The following is a 10,170-nucleotide window of genomic DNA, read 5'->3' as shown; positions in this document are numbered from 1 at the left end:
TCAGTTCATGAACCAAGGGTCCTGGGATCGAGCCTCAAGTTGGGCTCCCTGTTCACAGCTAAGTCAGCTTCTCCTCCCTCTGTTTCTGTCCCTTTCCCCATTTACCCACTCTCTCTCCATCTCAAATAAATAAAATCTTAAAAAAAAACATAAAGGAATTCTGACACTAGCTACAACAAACATGCATTTGGACATTATGTGAAGTGAAATAAACCAGTAATAAAAGAGTATTTAGAGTAGTAAATTCATGGAGATGGAGAGTAGAATGGTGATTATCAAGGAGGAAAGCAGAGAATAGATTTTTCACTGTATGGGGATAGAGTTTAAGGTTGGGAAGATTAAAAAGTTCTGGCTGGGTGGTGGTATTCTATAACAACGTGAATTTATTTAAGGTCAGTGGACTGTATACTTAAAATGGTTAAAATAGTATATATTATGTTACGTATATTTTACCACAAGAACAAACACCATCTTATTAGAAAGCACAATAATTGAGATGGTAATTTGATCTGGTAAGGCTTCTTTAAGGACACAGTACTTTAGTAAAACCTAACAGCAAAGTAGAAATTTGATTCACTAAGAGTAAAGTAAGTCTTGTAGAGAACACAGAATAACCCCGAACACAAAAAGAGCTCTGAAAGGAGACCACTGTTCCCTAAGGGCAATGAGCAAGGGGACAGATGACAAAATGAGGCTAATACTATTTATAAACTACAACAAGTAATATTAGGATTTGCAGTTTCCCGTTTGTAATTGGAAGAACATAGGCAGGAAAATGACTTAAGATTTGTGTGTTCTGCAATGTCTAAGTGGGGATGGGAGGATTTGATAATGGCTTAAGTATTGATTTAAAGTTTCCATTCAGAGGTGTGTGTGTGTGTGTGTGTGTGTGTGTGTGTGTGTGTGTGTTTGTGTTTCTCTTTGTGTTTGAAAGTGTATCTACTAATCTGTGATGGTAGAATGTTCAATACAAACACCCTGCCTCCTCATGGCCTCATTTCTTTCCTTTCCCTCTCCTGCTTGGGTTCCTAATTTGTCGTTGAGATTGACTTTAAACCCTCTCCTCCCCACTCCCCACTATATTTGTTCTTAAACCCATGCTGAACCTACTCTAACAGCCTATGTTTTCCATTGTTCAATCCAGGTTCCCAACGGCCAATACATAAAACTAATTTTTCATGAGGGTTACACTAAACATGTCCTTTGTTCCTTGTCAGCACTCTATTAGTTGTGTGATTTTGCATATGCTTCATGAATTTTCTGAGTTTTGCTTTCTCATCTGCAAAGTGGGAAAAGAGATGGCACTAACAGCATGGGATTGTTATAACAATTCAAAGAAATACATGCACCTCATATATTAAATGTGCTCAATACTTAGTCAGTTTTATTATAGTTACAGCTGTTGTTTCTTCCCTTCTTTGACTTCTTGGTAGCTTTGATAATGTTGACCGTACTCTACTTTTCCATTCCCTCCCTTCTCCCACAACATTTTTAGTCCCTGATTTCTCTGATTACTCTTGTTCTATTGATTTCCATGATTGCCTTTTCCCCATTCTCTCTTGAGACTTATTGATCTCCAGATTTGATCCTCAACCTTTCTTTCTTTTTACTCCTAAGTGAATTCATCCTGCTTTGTCTTCAACCACTACCTCCAACTTGCTAGTTCCCTAACCTGTATCTTTGACCCAGATCTCACTGACAAATCTGTACCTGTATCTCCTACAGCATGCTAGACATCTCCACTTGGTCCACCATGGGAACCTTGGTCTCATCATATTCCCATTAGTACATTATTTCTCTCCTCTTCCTGCTCCATTTGCCATGTCAGTTAATGGCCCTACAGTTTGGGGCATAACCCAAAGTACGGATCTTGAATTCATCCTCAATGATTTCTAATCTCTCTAATCATGCTCAACTGGCTGGTCAATAGTAGAACTATCTTGGTGCACATTCTCCTGGACCATACCTTTAGCACTGTAGCTACCTGACTTTTGTCTCTTCCTCTTCCAACACAACCAAAAAGTGATTAGAGAGACCTATAATACCTTTCACAATCAGCCTCTGATACTTTCCAATGCCATCTGTTTCTCTACCATCTCACTCCTATCATCAACACTCTGATTACATCCCCACTCAGCGTCATACTTCATGCTTGCCAAATTACTTCTTTTACTTGGATATACCATTCCTTTGTACCTCTTTGCCTTCGTGCACACTGCTTTCCATCCTTGGTAAGTTTTCCTTCTTTTTTGCTCCTCAGTCACTCATTTTTTATGTTTAGAAAGATTGTGTTATTCATTGTATATTATCAGTCTTTCCCAGTGCATTGTGAGTGCTTATGGTCATGAAGACTAACTCATAGTTAGGAGTTTCCGGTGCCTCCAGGGACTTGACATTTCCTGTGTGCTCACTCAAAGTGTTGTGCACCAGAGACTCATCAGCCAGCAAAGAAATAATTCTATAGCTTGTAGCCTGTTGAGCTTAATTTAGCTCTTCATCCAGCTATCACTGTAAGAATTGATTCTTTTGGCTAATTAAATTTGAAGGGGTCGGTCAGTTCACTTTCTTCTGTTGCCTGGAGATAATCATAATAACAATAATAATGATGAAATACACCATGTGACACATGTTTGATTTGTCTGTCATAAATACTTGTTCAAAAATCCTGAACGTGGATTTTGAAGGGTACTTGGTGGATATAGAGGTAATCTACGGACTTTAAGAAAATTTTGAGGTGCAATGAATTCCTGTACTCCAGTGATAAGGAATGCAGCCCACACAGTAAGGCTGAGTTTTAGCCACACTTGTTAGAACCCCAAGGAGAGAACTTTGTCCTTCCTATTCAGTAAACCTCCTTCACTTTGAAATCAGATCTCCCTGGTTTTGACTTTTCATTAGCTATCTTTGACACTGGACTTCACTCTAAAGACTAGAGGTCAGTTCTTTCATTTATGAACTTGTCCCTGTCATGCAGGAATCCCAGATAGATGCTAACCCCTGGTATAATATGCAACTTTCTGTTCCAGTGCCCAGATTCTCAACATAGGCTTAGAACACAGCACTATCTTCTTAATCTAGCAAGAAGTTTTCAGGTGATCCTTTCATTAATTAACCTTTTACTTTGAAATACTTCCAAGTCTATAGAAAAGTTGTAAGAATGATTAAAAAAAAATTTCTAAGACCTTCATATAGATATAATTTTTATTCACATTTTGTCACATTTGGTTTATTACTCTCTTTTTTCTCCTGAACTATTCTCTGAGCCCTTCTAAAGTAACTCAGGTTATATTTCCTAAGAATGAGAATATTCTCTTACATAATAAAGTGCAATGATCAAAGCTGGGAAATTTAACATAAATATATTTCTACTTTGGAACACTTAACACATTTAGAGAGTTTAAATATCAAAACAAAATGAGAAGTATATTTCTACTCTAACCTTGTTTTATATCTCTATTGATATAGATTGTTAGACATAATCTCCTAAATAACTAAAAAATAAACTGATGAAATAAAAGAACTAAAAAATAAACTAAAAAAGAAAATGAAAAGATGCAATTAAATGAAAATGATAATATTTTTTATATTTAAAGAGACTCAGCATCATAAAAAAGGACATCGCTAACTTAGGGGGAAAATCATTTAATTCTCATGTATGTACATAATCTTTTTCCTTTTTTGTTGAGATGGTGAAGTCAACAAAAGTTGTCCTTTTTTATCCTGGGAAGCCTCCCCTCTCACTAGCCTACCTTTTTTTTTTTTTGGATGGGGATAGTGTCATTTCAGCCATTGTCATAGTCATTTCTTCTGGTCCAGAATTTTCTGGCTTTTCTCCCTTTTCTTTCTTATTTTTTTTATTTTAAGGATTTTATTTATTTATTTGACAGAGAGAGACAGCCAGCCCGAGAGAGGGAACACAAGCAGGGGGAGTGGGAGAGGAAGAAGCAGGTTCCCAGCAGAGCCTGATGTGGGGCTTGATCCCAGAGCACCAGGATCACGCCCTGAGCCAAAGGCAGACGCTTAATGACTACGTCACCCAGGCGTAGTAGAAAAGGCGCCCCTTTTCTCCCTTTTCATCTTTTCTGTAACTCTACTCCTTCCATTTGTCCCTTAAACATGGGTTTAAAGGAGCTAACACTTACTGTGCATATCTTCACTTTCCCTCATCTGTACTCTTCCATTCCTATGACTCCTTTAGACTCTATTTGATTGCTTGTCTTGTGCTTCATCCAGTTTAATGTCTCCACATGATTATTACTTAAAGTTATCCTGTCTATAAAACTTGCCCCCAACTTAGACAATGGCATCATTATTATTCAAAACACATGACAAGTCAACTTTCATTATTTACCAGCATTGGGAATCCAAGTGTTCTGCTCAAAGCATTCAAACCTGCAATTCAGTTCCTGGGTGCATTGTTTTTCTCCTTTCTCTCAAGCTCTTTCCTACCTACATGCCCTACATGTGAAAAGAAAAAAAACAAAATAAGATTTGCTGAGACACCCTCGGGATCGCAAACTCTATTGAGAAATATATAAAATTCCCTTAAAAAACATATAGGAAATAGAGAAGAGAGCATACAATCTAATAAAAATGGTGTATATCCTGACCGGAATACATGAACATTTATTCTGATGTTCCCTAAAGTTGTCTAGACAACTAGTAGAAATAATACACTCTCTGCTCTTCTGGACCACAGGTGGCCCCATCAGCCCTGTAAAGTGTTAGACCATTTAGTCTTACTCATTAATGCACTTTACATAGTCCCTCATTCTATAAAATCTGTGGATTTAGTTCTGGGCTTTGCAGAGAATAGCCGCACAGATCTGCATCATCACCTGCCTGACACGGCCTGTCAGAAAAAGAAATCTGTGTGTAAATGATGAGTAGTGGCTTCCTTTTTTAATCTTCCTTCCCAGTCTGGAGGATATTTTACTCTTCTTTCTCCACTTTCTAACAAGTGGGAATGTGAATTGGTGTACCTAATATGGGAGATAGTATGGAGGTTCCTCAAAAAAGCTACATATGATCCAGTAATTCTACTACTGAAGGAAACAAAAACACTAATTTGAGGATACATGCATCTGTATGCTTATTGTATTATGAGTTACAAAAGCCAAGACATAGGAGCAACCTATATTTCCATCAATAGAAGAATGGATAAAGAATGTTGTATACATACACAATGAATATTACAAACCTGTGAAAAAGAATGAGACGAACAACATGGCTAGACCTAAAAGGTATTATGCTAAATGAAATAAGTCATTCAGAGAAAGACAAATACTGTATGATTTCACTCACATTTGGGATTTAAGACAAAACAAATGAACATGGGGAAAAGAGAGAGAGACAGGCAAACCAAGCACAGTGAAGGTTACCAGGGGGTGGGGGATGGGTGAACTAGGTGATGGGGATGAAGGAGGGCAGTTGTCATGATGAATGCTGAATGATGTATGGAAGTGTGAAACCACTATACTCTACACCTGAAACTAATATTACACTGTATGTTCATTCATAAATAAAAAAAGAATGAGAACTAACCATTTGTGACAACATTTAAGTATCTAAAGAATCTAAAGCTAAGTGGAATAGAGCAGAGTAAGGTAAATATGTGATTTTACCTATATGTGAAATCGAAAAAACAAATGAACAAATGAAGAAACAAACAAAAGAAATAGATTTCTCCCTCCGGGAGATGGTGAGTTTTATTGTCTTGTCTACATAGAAGTTTGATTTGCTCTCAAATGTTTCAAGATGGAGAGACTGCAAGAAAGAATAGGACGCAGAGGTCTATTCAGTATAATCTTCTCCCTTGTTCTCATCTTCGCCATCAATAGAGAGAGCAGCATACTTGTTTGCAGAAATGAACTTGGAAACTAGATTTTCTTCAGGTTTCTTTAGTTCACGTGCAGATCGGAAGTCTTGATCCTTTTTGCCATCTTTCTTGTGTGACTCCTTGCGGTGATATTTGTTCACTCCCTCTCCTGGAACATGGCTGGAATTCCTACTTCGGCCTTTTGGGACACCCACCCCATGTACTTTGTTTTCATCTGCTCTCCTTGCTGGCGCTTTTTCAGGTGGTTGAGCTGGAATTACTTTTCCACCACCACTTGTACAGGTTTCTGACAGTGTGCCTGAGCTCTGAGATCGAGCAGGACGGTTAGAACTTCGCTTCACCCAAGCATTCTCCTTTGGTGGAGGGGCTGGAGTTATCTTCAGAGTCTGTTTAGACTTGGGAGGCTTAGAAATTGTAGAGTGATAGTCTTCTTCCTTATTGGGTGCTTCATTTTCTAGAGACTTTTCACTCTCTCTCCTTTGTGCATTTCTGCCAGATGTGGCTGAGGTCCCAGTCTGTGATGACTCACTTCCTGTCATGGACTGTTCCTGTTTTTGAGTCTCTTCACTTTGCCAGCTTGGGTGTCTCTCCCGGGGCCGTCGTTCTAGTTTTGGCTCATTCAGCTTGCGCTGCAGCTTCTCCTGCTCCTTCTGGAGCCGCTCTTCTACTTCTCGCTCTCTAGTAGCTGTGTCAACAGGCTTAGCCCCTCCAAAGATAGAGGCCGCTCGACTGGACTGGAAGGTGCTACCAGAGGAATCATCTCCCTTAGGAATACTCCGCGGTTTTAGGTTCAGTTTGGGTCTTTGAGGGGGACCTCTACCATCACTCCTGTAGTCATCCCGAGAGTAATCATCTCTGGAGCTGCATGACCGATTGTTTCGTCTGTCATATCTGTCTTCATAACGGTCCCCGCCTCCTCCGCAGTAGTCATCCCTACGGTTCCCACTACCAGCTGCTCTTCTGCCACTGCCTAGCCTAGAATCGTAGCCTCTGCCGTAGTCTCTGCTGCCTCGGTCATCATAGCGATCCCGGCCCCCATATCGATCCATATCTCGGCGCCTGCCATCACGATACCCGTCCTGAGACCCATCAACGTACCGACCTGAATCATAACGAACTGGGTACTTGTCTCCAAAGCTATCATCGCCTCCTCTGCGGGTAGTCATCAGAGCTGTCTGTGGTAGGACGTGCTCTCCAGGCTGTATCTGTTTTGACCGAATCGTGATTTCTATTCGGCCAAAAGAAGATCATCCCTGTCTTTATCCTCTGCTTGATCAGCAACGTCCACTCGAATTCTCCTGTTACCTAGAGACTCTTGTTGCTCAGGGAACTAAGCAAAGAATCCAAGTCCTCAAACTCAGCGTAAACAAAACCTTTCAACCTCTCTGGATTGCTAGGCTCACGTAATAAACATACTTCACTTATATTTAATCCTCTAAAGAATTCCTTAATGGATTCTCTGTCCCATCATAGGGCAGGTTCCCTACAAAAGCACTATAGGGTAGCGATTTCGGAAGAAGTCTCCTATAGATATTGGGTTTCTGAGTAGCAGGTGGAGCTGTGGGCAGGATAGAATTGTCTATAGGAGGTGCCCTATCACGTCCTCATCACACTGTGCCAAATGGCTGAAACATCTCCTTTCCAGGTCATCCGTTTCATCAACGCAGCAAAATAGGTGAAGGAGATTAACAAAACAAACTTCCAGTTATCAAATAAATGATTAACAGTAATACCTAGAGAATATAATCATTGTATTGTAACAACTTTGTGTGGTGACAGATAGTGACTACATTTATCATGGTGATTCCTGAGAAACATATGAATTTGTTCAATCCTATATTGGGAACCTGAAGCTAATAAAACATCGTATGTGAGCTGTAGTTTAATTATTATTTTTTTAAATAAAGAACAACAAAAACAACAAATGGGGGGTAGAAGGAGGATCCAGACAACAGAACCAAAACACTGACCTAAATGCCTTACATTAGAAGACATTTTCCCAATAAATGAAAAAATCTAAAGTTGTGCATCCTTGGCATGAATTCTAATTAATTATAATTGCTTAAACTACTTAATCATTCCACATAAAGTTTATCCATAGTGTTAGGATGCTGGTTTTGTTATATGTCAAAGATTAAGAACTAAAATGCATAAGGCATCAGGACAACAATAACCAGGCAAAAAGCCCTGCCTCTAGTTAAGTTCACCTGTAAAGCTACTTCTCTGGGGGAGGTGGAATTCCCTCCTGTTGATGAACATTAACATCTTGTGAAGGTAATGCCAATTATATTAGCAGGGAGGCACTTCATCTGGTCTGCTTTTCCTTTTCTTTCTACTTTCTTCACTTGTTTTAATCTCGATTCTTTGATTTCTTATCTCAAATTTCACTGTTAATCAAGATGGCTAGGTGAAATTCTCCAAATGACATTGAATTCAGTATCTTTAAGAACTGACTTTCATTAAAATCAGTGTGATGGACTACTGACTTTCAAAACAAGTTTTCTCTGACTGAAAATTTACCTGGTAGCCATGATTGAGGCATTTAAAAAATAATAGCCTTAGGTAGAAAAGACATACCTTCTTCACAGGATAATTCCACATTATATATCTAGATATTCCCCTCTCTGGGATGAAGAGATTAATACTTCAACCCCACTAGATTTATTCACTCATTTCCAAGTTTAGAGTATTGAATAGGGAAGGGAAAACAGTAACATTATAGTGAAGAGCAGCTTAACCTTTACTCCCTCTGCCAGCGATGTCTTGTAGATTTCAGGTACCCTCTGATTGGCTGTGTAAGAGAACTTCGCCTCTTTCCAAAAACAAGCCCCAGTCTAATCAGAAAATGCAGACTGGTGAACAGTCTGCAAAATACCTGACCAGTAATACCAAAAAATCTCAATGTCATGAAAAAATATGAAAGATGAAGAAACTGTCATAGCTCAGAGGAGACTAAGAGGAAATGAAAATTAAATGGTAAAATTGGTGAAATTGGTATAAAGTGATGAGTTTACTTAGCAGTATTGCACCAATTTTTAAAATATTTTTGACAAATATACCATGGTGATAAAAGATGCGGGAAGTTCACTGAGGGTTATTGGGATGGAAATCTGTCCTAGTTTGCAACTTTTCTGCAAATATAAAATTATTGCAATACGTTATTTAAAGAAACTACACAACAACAAATAATATATTTTATCTGGATGCCAAGTATTTAATATGGATTTGTTTTAATAATTTAATATTTCTCATACCTTGCCATTACACAGACCAATTGTTAATAAATACCTATCTTCCAGTTGCGATAGTTACTTTAGGCTTGGTGTATAGTTTACACAGTATTTAGTTACTATTTCTATAGGTTTAGTGTACAGTGTACACACTGTTTAGTGTAAAGCAGCTAAAATCAAAACTATAGTTTAACATGTTCCAGCTTTGTGTAGAGACATGTTGAGCAAATGTACACTGAATAAGGATGGTTAAATTCTGTGGTTTCCCCTGGCCCCAGAAAATAACTAAAAATGCACATTTTCTTGAAGATGAGCCAACAAATCTTGTCTTTCCATATGAAGAGCTGCTTGATTCTAATTAAAACTTTCATTTAACTATTAAAATTAAGTAATATCTATAAATTAAGGTAGCGATATTAAAAACTCTGGAAATAAGTCAAAAAGCCCTCTGCAATTAGCTACGAAGCTTAAGAAACAGAAATTCCTTTAAGCACCGATTTTGCAAGGAAGCAAATCCTTGTTTCTTTATAAATCACAACTTCTCCAGGGCTTAGGAAAATTTTGATTCTTGCCTAGGTTACTACCTTAAATTTTTTCCATTTATGAAATAGACTACTATTTAGAAGACTTGTTTCTTTCCCTGATTAGAAAATATGATAGTGTAAGCAAGTTGCGCTTCTCTAGATTGGAGTTGTCATATTTTATAGTTAGACATTGAGCTATTAACCTTATCTGAGCATTTTAGTTCCACATGTTTGCTGTTTTTATTGTAATAAGAAAATAATACTCTACCATCATCTTTCATTAATAACAGAAGACATTTATTTCCTCTGGGAAGAGAGTTTCATTTAATTATTTGCATAATTTTCTTTGCACTTCCACTTATGTTTTCCAAATATGTATATATAATATAAAGCTTTATAATTAAGGAGATTGCTTTATTATATTAAAGAATAAAATAGAAAACTGCATTTGAAAATTCAGTAAATGCCTATACTAATAGCTTTCTTATTTAGACTTACTGAGTTAAACCAAGGAGTTTTGGTTAGATGGGCCAGAGACCTTCTCTTCATTCTGAATTTGCCAGGACAGTCTGAGAGT

General features: G+C 37.9%; 1 pseudogene; it reads right to left on the bottom strand.

The window, feature by feature from the left end:
* Positions 1 to 4,602: 4,602 nt before the first annotated feature.
* LOC103681302 lies at positions 4,603 to 8,370 on the bottom strand (annotated as a pseudogene).
* Between the last annotated feature and the right edge of the window lie 1,800 nt (positions 8,371 to 10,170).

The sequence above is a fragment of the Ursus maritimus genome (assembly GCF_017311325.1).
Source record: "Ursus maritimus isolate PB19 chromosome Y unlocalized genomic scaffold, ASM1731132v1 scaffold_Y1, whole genome shotgun sequence".
NCBI lineage: Eukaryota > Metazoa > Chordata > Mammalia > Carnivora > Ursidae > Ursus > Ursus maritimus.
Note: the sequence above shows the minus strand (reverse complement) of the source record. Positions and strands in the feature narration are given on the sequence as shown.